Genomic DNA, 9,892 nt, shown 5'->3' on the forward strand with positions numbered 1-9,892 from the left:
CGTGATTTTCATAACTAAGATAGACTCATTGACCTCCTGGACAGCCATTTACACAAAAGGAAGTCATACCGACCAATAAGTTTTAAGCAATAAAAACCCACATGCATAGAAAGGGAATATGAGAACAGAAGCTTTTGACATAGTGCCAGATCACTATGGGGTCAGGGGTACAGTAGCATAGTCACAGATATATGGAACCATCACCACAGTCAACTTTAGAACATTTTCATGGCTTCAAAAAGAAACCTTGAGCTTGTTCAAAGAATATTGTAAACATCCATGGAACTATCACAAGGAAACACCTTTGTACAAAATGCATTTTATTAATGTATACTGATAAAAATAATCATAAAAATATAAAAAAGAAACACTCTAACCTTTAACTAGTAAGCTTCTATCGGCCCATATCTTCCAGCCCCTAGCAATCAATAATCTATTTTCTGTCTCTATGAATTTGCTTATTCCAGACATTTCATATAAGTGGAACAAACAACAGGCATAGGGTACAGGAAACAGGGATAAACCTGACCTTGCCTGGGGAGAGAAGTGTAGGCACTAAGGCTTCCTCCCAAAGACTAGTAAGAGGGATCCATCTTATTCAACTTACTCAAAATTTATGTGGAAAGAGAGTTAGCCTAGTAAAACCTTTAAGTTTCCAGGCAACACCCAGCCCTTCTGGGTAGTAACATGCTCAGCTCTTTAGATTAAGCTAAAGGAAGATGCTGAGAGGCTGTGTGAGTGGGCTGAGAAGTAGCAGGTGAGCATCAGTGTAGGCAAATATAACACAATGCTCTGAGAAAAAGAATCCCATTAGCCACTCAAAATAACACTGAGCAATCAAGCCTCCTTTGTACAAATCCTTGGGACTCTTGCACCCATCATGAAAGGGCCAGCTGTGGTAGTAACCAAGCAAGTAACCCAAAGGTCATTCAGCGTAAAGTTCTTCTTTGAGAGATGAGGATATGGAGGCACAGACGGGGCCAGGACTAGCACCCAGGCCTAAGCACTTTACTCAGGACAACAGTCACTGGACAAGAGTATTGGCCTTTAAGCATCAGCTGTCAGATCAAGGGTCTTGAAACAGTCTGGTATAATACAGGAATCATAGCTTTGCAAGCCAGATACATTCAAATCCCACCTCCATTTCTAGCTGTGCACAAGCTGAGTGAGTACCTTTACCACTTTGGTTATCAGTTGCCTCAACTGTGAGACAGGAATCATGACACATGCTTTGCAAGGTTGTCATGAGGATTAGAGATACTTAAAAATTATTCAACAAAAGGATCTTAAAAAACATTTCTCCAAGGAAGACATATAAATGGCAATAAGTACATGAAAGGATGTTTGACATCATTAGTCAGTAGGGAAATGCAAATCAAAACCACAATAAAATAGCACTCCACAGCCCAGAGGATTACTATAATTAAAAAAATGGAAACCAACAAGTGTTGGTGAAGATGTAGAGAAATCTGATCGCTCATGCATTGCAGGTAGGCATATAAAATAGTGCAGCTGTTACGGAAAACAATTTGGCAGACCTTCAATAAGTTAAATAAATTCACCGTATGACCCACAATTCCACTCTTAGACAAATCTCCAAACAAATTGGAAACAGGTGTTGAAACAAAAACTTCCATATGAATATTCATAGGTACACTATTTACAATAGCCAAAAGTTAGAAACAGCCCAAATGTCCATCAACTGATGAGATGGTGAACCAAATGAGTTACAGCCATACAATAAAATGTTATTTGGTCATAAAAAGGAATGACGGATTGATACATGTTATAACATGATTCTTGAAAACAATACACTCAGTGAAAAAAGCCAATCACAAAAGACCAGATGGTGTATGATTCCATTAATACGGACTATCCAGGATTAGCAAATTCATACAAACAGAATGGGTGGTATGAGCAGTTAGAAAGCTGCTGGCTAAAGATTATAGGCTTTCTCTTGGAGGTCATGAAAATGTTCTAAACCTGACTCTGGTGATAGTTGCACTTATCTGTGAATATACTGAAATCTGTCAAATTGTGCACTTCAGATGAGATCGGGCGTGTTCTGGGTGGTATGGTCACAGACCGAATTGTGCACTTCAAATGGATGAATTGCATGGTGTGTGGATTATAGCTTAATAAAAGTTGATTAAAAATTAGTGTTTTGCAGGCAATAGTGTATTGCTAAATGTTTAACATCTGGTTCTCAGAGAAAAAAGTCCTGATTTGTAGTGCTTGATGGTTTTCATGGTGAAAATATTCCCATGGTTGTTTTCAAGCAACCATTGTGCTGAGAGTTTAGGCAGGACTGGAAAGACATGGGTATCAGCTCACTGTTATGGAATATTTGCACCATCCAGGCACAGTGAACAGAAAGCTCATGGGCATGATCAAAGGCGACAAAATACTTAGGAAGGGATGTGTTGTGGCTATTTATTACTTTTGTTTTGAAGATAATTCATTTAATGCTAATTTTATACCATTTAATTTTTAATGATTACTTATAGAATCCTTGAAAATTTAACAATCACTTCTCACAAACCAACACAGACTGTCTCCAGGCATTACACTGTGACCACAGAACAATCCTTTTGAAGAATTTTGCATGAGCATCTTCTACAAAAGTGCCACCACTTACATTCCTCAGAGCAGGAACTCAAAGACTAATAAGGCTATTATTGGTTGGCCTAAACAGGTTGGATTTTCCTCCTCTAACACTGATATATGAGCCTGGCAGAAATGTTTTCCTAAATGTGGAAACATTTGGGTACCATCTCTCCAGCCAACGAGCAACACCAACAGCTCAAGCAGAGCACCTGAGGATACTTGATGAATGGCCTTTCTGGTGAAGCCACAGGTTCCAGGGCTCTCTTCTGATTCTTAACTGTCATCAGTCTCAGTACTAATGCTGTTGCATGAAGTCAAACTTCAAAATGTCTTAATGCAATGACAAACAAAATGCAGTCTCTGAAAACTCTATTGACTCTGCTGTTTAATGCAGAGCCATGAGATGTTTTAAGGGTTTGATACTTTGACTATTCAACAATAATTGGCATTATGTCAGTTCTATCCACCCAGGCCCTCTTATCAAGGAACATGGGTGGTAGAATGGGATAGGCTTTTCCAGTGCTCCTGATGCTGTTCTTAAGTTATGGAAACACTGCAGCCTTTGGGCAAGTGGACCCAAGTTGATGATTAAGCATGGTTCCAATAGGGGAGTTTAAGGCTCTCTTGCTCTAGGGGTGACAGGAAGCCAAGCAGCTACAGGGAAGGGGCTCTGAAGCTATGTATATGCTCTTGGAATAGATGTAGACAAATTAAGTAGCTTCTCTGTGCTCTGTTTTCTCATCTGTACAATAAGGAATATTAATCTCACACAATTGTAGAAGAATTAGATGAGACAAAGTATATAAAATTCCTTGCACATCAGTGATACATCAAAAAACATCCTTAGGATACAGAGGCAAAATAGAGTAGCAGCTAAGCACCCAAACTTTAAAGTCAGAGTCAGTTCTAAACTCAAATTCCAGCCCTGCATACTCCTGAGTGACTCTAAGTAAGTCACTGCTTCTTTCTGAGCCTTTGGTTCCCCATCTGTAAAATGAGGCTGATCGCAGCACCTACCTTGCAGTAGTCATGAAATAAGCTAGAAGAGGTCAAGTGTAAGTCATCAGTCACTGGGAACTGTTAGCTTGCTCCTAGAGGATGGACCCAATCTGGCAAGAATTTGAGAAAATCTCACATTGTGTTCCCATCACAGAGGAAAGATGGAGCAAGGATGCTGATTGCTAGAACACAAGAGTGGACTGATGAGAGCCCAGATAGAGGTTCTAGAAGGCCTGATGGTCCCCATCAGCAAAGACAGTTAGTACTCTACTACTAGACATGCAAGCTATTGGCTTTGGGGTTTTTCTCTCCCCCCAGGACCTTTTACTGCACTTTTATTCCAGTATAATGCATGTAGATTAGACAGTACATATCCAAAGAGTGTAATCTGACATGTTTTGATATAGGTATATGCCTACAAAACTATCATCACAATCAAGATAATGAACACTTGCATCCCCTCCAAGAGATTCTTCATGACCCTTTGTAATTCTTCCTCCTTCCCTCCCTCTCGTCCTTCATCCTAAGACAACCACTGATCTGATTTATGTCACTTTAGATTAGCTTAATTTATTTTACATAAATGGACTCCTACAATGGGTACTCTTTGGTCTGGTTTCTTTCACTCAGCATAATTACTTTGAGATTCATCCACTGTTGTATATGTTAAAGTTTTTTCTCATTTTTTGGCTGAATAGTACTCCAAAGTATGAATATATCATTCACATTTTGATGCATATTCAAGTTGCTTCTAGGGTTTGTTTTCTTTTTTTCTTTTTTTGAATTAGAATCTCATTATGTAACCCAGGCTGGCCTCAAACTTGTGATCCTCCGGCCTCTGCCTCATGAGTGCTGGGATTACCAACGCACCCAGCTTCCAGTTTTTAATCTCTACCAAAAAGAATGTTATAAATGTTCACTTAGATCTGCATGGAGAAATGCTTTCATTTCTCCTAGGTGTAGAAAGGTGGATGTGCTAGGCGGATGTTTACCATTGTTTAAACTAACCAAACTGTTTTCCAATATAGTTGTATTGTTTGCCATTCCAAATCCAGTGTATGAGAGTTACAGTTTCAACGAATCCTTACCAAATACACGCTGAGAACTTCAGGAGAAACAGTAAGCATTATAATATGCCTTGCTATGGTTTTCTCCCTATTTCTTGTGCTTGAGTTTTGTGGGAGTTCTTGGACCTGTGACTCTATAGCTTTTATTACATTTGGAAAAGTTCCAGCCATTATTTCTTCAAATAATTTTTGTCTGTCTAACTCCTTCTGGGACTCCAATTCCACATACATTAGGCCACCTTGAAGTTGTCTCACAGGTCACTGTTGCTCTGCTCAGTTTTCTCTGTTTCATTGTGGATAGTTTCAACTGCTATGTCTTCATAATCTTCTACAATGTCTAGCACACTAATAATGTCATCTAGTATATTGTTTATAACAAACATTATATTTTGATCTCTAAAAGTAAGATTTGAGTCTGTCCATCTCTAACATGCCCATACTTTTCTTTCTTGTACTTTATATGCTATTTTAATGTCCTTGTTTACCAATTCCATCACCTGTGTTTGTTTCTACTTTTCATTGTGGATCTCATTTTTCTACCTTGCACCCTCTTGTAACATTTTATTGGATTTCAGACTTTGTGAATTTTATCTTACTGAATGATAGATACTATTTTAATTATTGTTGAGCCTTGCTCTGAATTGCAGTATAGTCACTTGGAAATAGTTCAATCCATTCAAAGACTGATTTAAGCTTTGCTATGTTGGACCATAACAAACTTTATGCTAAGGCTGATTGAGCTCCACTACTGAGGCACTCCACTTCTGAGCACTCAGTTTGATGCCCTGGGTATTATGAGTTTTTTCCCCCTCTCTGACCATTGGGAAACTGAGTCATTCCCAGCCTTGTGTGGGCTCTAAAAGTTACTCCACCTTATTTTTTTGAGTGGTTCTTTCCCCGGCTTTGCATTGCTTTCTCACGTACATGTGCTGAGTAGTATTCATCCAGACACTTGAGGAGAACATTTTATAGATCTCCAGAACTTTCTTTCTGGGCAGTTCCTCTCTGGTACCTTGCCTTGCAAATTCTCACCCTCCTTGCTTCCTTGAATTCTGAAACCTGTCTCCTCAATTTAGGGAGACTTCCAGGTTCAGCCTTGGTTTCTCATCCCTGTGGAGGCATGGAAGATGTCTAGGTAATAGAGTGGGGCAATTGGAGAGCTAATCTCACTTGTTTCCTTTTTCCTAAGGAGCATTATCCTAAACTACATATTCTCCAAATGTCTGAAAACTGTTATTGCACATATTTTGCCCACTTTTTGAGTTGTTTAAGGTAAAAAGGTAAACCCAATTCCTGTTACTCTTTCATGGCCAGAGCAAAGTCTAGTTGTCCTTTTTTAAATATTTGGGATAGATTCATTTTTGGATTTCAATTATACCAGATAGGAAGTAGATGGAATTCAAGATTATAAAATGACAGGATCCTTGGAGATGATCTGTCATCCTCATTCCTACTTCCCTCCTCCACCCCAGGTTCATCTGGTAGATTACAGAACTGAGATCAGAGAAAGGAGGGGATGTCCCAAAGTCACACAGAAATCAAGGCTTCTGCTGTTCATTTTTAATTCATAGAGCGAGCTTCTTCTCACTTTCTCTTCTAAACCACTTTATTTGGATAGACAAAGCTTTGATACTGAAACCTTATCTACAAACCCACAGAATGGGCAGTATTAGCTCACACCCAGATAATACTTGATTTCAGGTGAGTTTTGCAAACAAAACCCCTAGGAGTTGACCTAAAGTAAATACTACCAGAGTAACTCATAACACTGAAAAATTTAAAACGCCCGTGGGCAGCCACTCCAGGACAAAACCACATATTTTCTCCATTGATTTATTATGAACTTGCTAAGCAAGAAGGAATGAACTTAAAATTTACATTGATTTAGTCATTTTGCCATCTATGGGATTCATATGTCCTACGAAAAATAAGGCATTACCATTACAACTGCATTTGTCTGCCCACAATTCCAGCAATTCCTGCTCCCTTTTCACTGGACTCAAAAAGTATCTACACTAGGTCTCCAGGAGCCCTTCTGTCTTGCTTCTGGACACTCCTTTGAAGCAGCCTAGGAAATGCTCCTGGTTCAGAGTCATACCGAACAAATTTTACCTATCAGCTTCAATACTTAACTGTCTGTGTGACCTTGGATAAGTTGCTTAACTTCGTTGTAAGGACAGGGATGGTACTGTCTTACACTGATTCTAAAGCACATTTTTTCACATTTTAACACCTTTGACATCAAGATGTATCTTTTTTTTTCTTGGCAGTGCTGGAGATTGAACCCAGGGCTTTGCACATGCTAAGCAAGTGCTCTACCACTGAACTCCATGCCCAGCGCTAAGATGTATGTTGAAAGCAGTCACGTAATGGGTAAATTGACAGCTCTTTTTCCTTCTTAATGGTATGAATACTGTCTTAGAGCCAAAGACTACCTAACCTCAAGGATTAAATATAATAAAGTAAGCATGGTTCTTGGCACATAGTAGGAACTCAAGGACCTACTGCAACTATTACTATTAGAATCGATACCCATCTGAGCCTTCCAACTTCTATTCTCTGGCTTATAGTACATCAGTTGAGGCTGCTGGTCTGACGAGGTAAACAAGTCTGGCTTACTGAAGGAGGGAACAAGGAGGCTGGCATGCTGCTCATTGGTGTTGCAACTTATGATTGTGCTCAGCCCTTAGGGCTGTTGTTAGTGGCATTTTTCCTTTCAGTCCTGGCCCATAAATACCACTAGCCCAATCTTACCTCTGCTGCTACTGAATTATGAAGGTACCGAAATGGGCTCTGTGACTTCTTGAGCCATCATCCCAAAGAATTCCCCAGAATCTAATGAAGCTTGCCAGTTGAAGGGCTCTTCCAAGCCAGCAACATCAGAGCTGACAGAGCTAGAGGTCAAATTCACTTTCCCAATGCCCCCACTTGGGGAACTGATACTTAGCTGACTTTGAATTTCAAGGACACTGACACTGCTCAAGTCTGGAGGGAAAGAGGAAGGAGATACCTGTAGAGAAAAGTGACTGGCATTTCTTTCCTAGCACTTCCTTGGCTTTCTTCCTGTCTCGTGCAGGCAAGGTAGCCTGGCCTCCTTTGCAGAGGCCTCATGCACCCAGGCTCTCCACTCCCCATCGTCTCCTATAATGCCCAGGAGCACAGCTGCAGACTCCATGAACTGGTCCTTGTGAGGCACCCACCTTTGACACATACCTGAGAGCTTTTCTTCCTGTCTGTCCCCTACTGGATCCCAACAGTGCAAGGCACTCTCAGAACCCCAGTGAAAAATAGGAAAGGTCAGGAATGACTGGACTTTGTTTCTGGCCTCTCCTAGCAGCTCGACTGCCTCCCAAGTTATTACAAAATAATCGAGTCTGAACCAACTGCTGCTTGATAGTGCATGCCACCCAGGATTCTGCAGCATGGCCAGCATAAGGCTGGGAATTAATAACTGTGAGTGATTATCATGGAAACTGTCTCCAGGAAAAACGACCAGGTTTTACTATTCAACCTTGGGAAGATAAAATCAGGCCTAGCAGAAAAAAGACAAATGATCTGAGAGCAAATGCAAGACTCGAAATCCAAAGAGCATCCTAGGGCCTGATTATATACACCTGCCTCATCTCTCTGTCCCAGAAGCAGGCAATGGAAAGGGGAGGGGCGTCTCCATCCATCCCATGAACCTCCGCAGAATCCTGTGCTCATCCTATACTACCCCAGCATCTCCTGGTCCTTATTCCCCTCCACTGTCAATTCCATCTGTCCTTAGGACTCTGCTAGGCCTCTGTGCAGTCTGTTGAAGCCCTCTTTGTGTTTCCTTCTATAGCTTCCCTTCTGCTCTTTCTCCATCTACACCCCACCTGTCCCCACCCCAGCCCTGCTTAGGAGGCCTAGAAAAACACAAAACTCATTACATTTCCTTACTTCAACATCATCAATGTCAAGAATAGCAAAATACTTGTCGTTGCTCAGGTTGAGTGGTGGGAACATGAGGGTTTACTTAAATGTTCTCATTATATTTGTGATATTTTAAATTGTTCATAATAAAACACATCTTCAACATCCCTCCAGAGATCTCAGGATAAAGTCCAAGATCCCCAGTTTGGCATGGAAGATGCCTCTGGATCTGCCGGTAGCACACCATTGTACAGCCTGTTTCCTGACCTCGGCTTGCAGCTGTCTCCTGCAGCCCCATCTATGTCCACGCTCCTCCATAATACAGAGCATCCTTCCTTCTCTCCTGCTTAAAAAATGCTTCCTCATCTCCTGGAAACTCAATGCAAATGATCCCTGACCTGAGACACCTTCCCAGACCCTCCCCTATCCTGAGCAGGTGGGGTGGGGGAGGGTGCCTCGCGCTCTGGTGGTGCCTTCTCAAGCCTGAAATATGCCAGACACACAGTGTGTTTGTGGGAGACCAGAATGTTTTAGTGAGTAGAATAGGTGCGTCATGCACTTGAACTTAGGTAAGTAGGGGAATCTCTCCTGGCTTCTGCTTCTGTCTCTATAAAATGAAAATGATATCAATACTTATCACACATGGCCAGGGTAACGATTTCTCTGTATCCTCTATGAAAACAGCTTAACACTGTGTGTGTGTGTGTGTGTGAGAGAGAGAGAGAGAGAGAGAGAGAGGAGAAGGCTGACTGACTTACAGACAGACTTCAATCAAATATAACTAAGCGCTTTATATGACATGAAATGCTTCCAAAACTCTACCGGAAAGATGCTGCTGTTTAGCGTTTCCTGGGAGCTAGAAAAATTCATGAAAAATCGTTGACATCAAAGTCACAATTCCTCTCTCAGACCCAAGGACAGTTCGTATTTTAGGGGCTTTTCAGAGGTCAAGGCCAGAGTCCCAGACCATCTCTTTGGAAAGACTGTGCAGATCTGTGGTTAGATCCTGGCCCAAAATCTGGGGGCCTAAGAGGAAAGGGTTTGCAAGAACGAACGTCAGCCCTTGTGCCAGCCCGGGTCTGGGAGTTGGGGGCGTCTGGGATGGGACGCAGCAAGCGAAAACCTGTCTGGGGTCCATTGCAGCGTGCCCCCCCACCCACCCCGCGCGCGCCGGTCCAGCTCCTCTGGGCTCCGTGGCCTCGTGCGTCACCGGCGCGGGCGGGGACCGAAGGGAGGGGGGCGCCGCAAGGTGAGGGCACCGCGCTGCCTTAAGACGCCGCGCGCCCCCGCCGCCGCCGCTCAGAGCTCGCAGCGCGGCGCGC

The sequence above is a fragment of the Castor canadensis genome, chromosome X (genome assembly GCF_047511655.1).
Source record: "Castor canadensis chromosome X, mCasCan1.hap1v2, whole genome shotgun sequence".
NCBI lineage: Eukaryota > Metazoa > Chordata > Mammalia > Rodentia > Castoridae > Castor > Castor canadensis.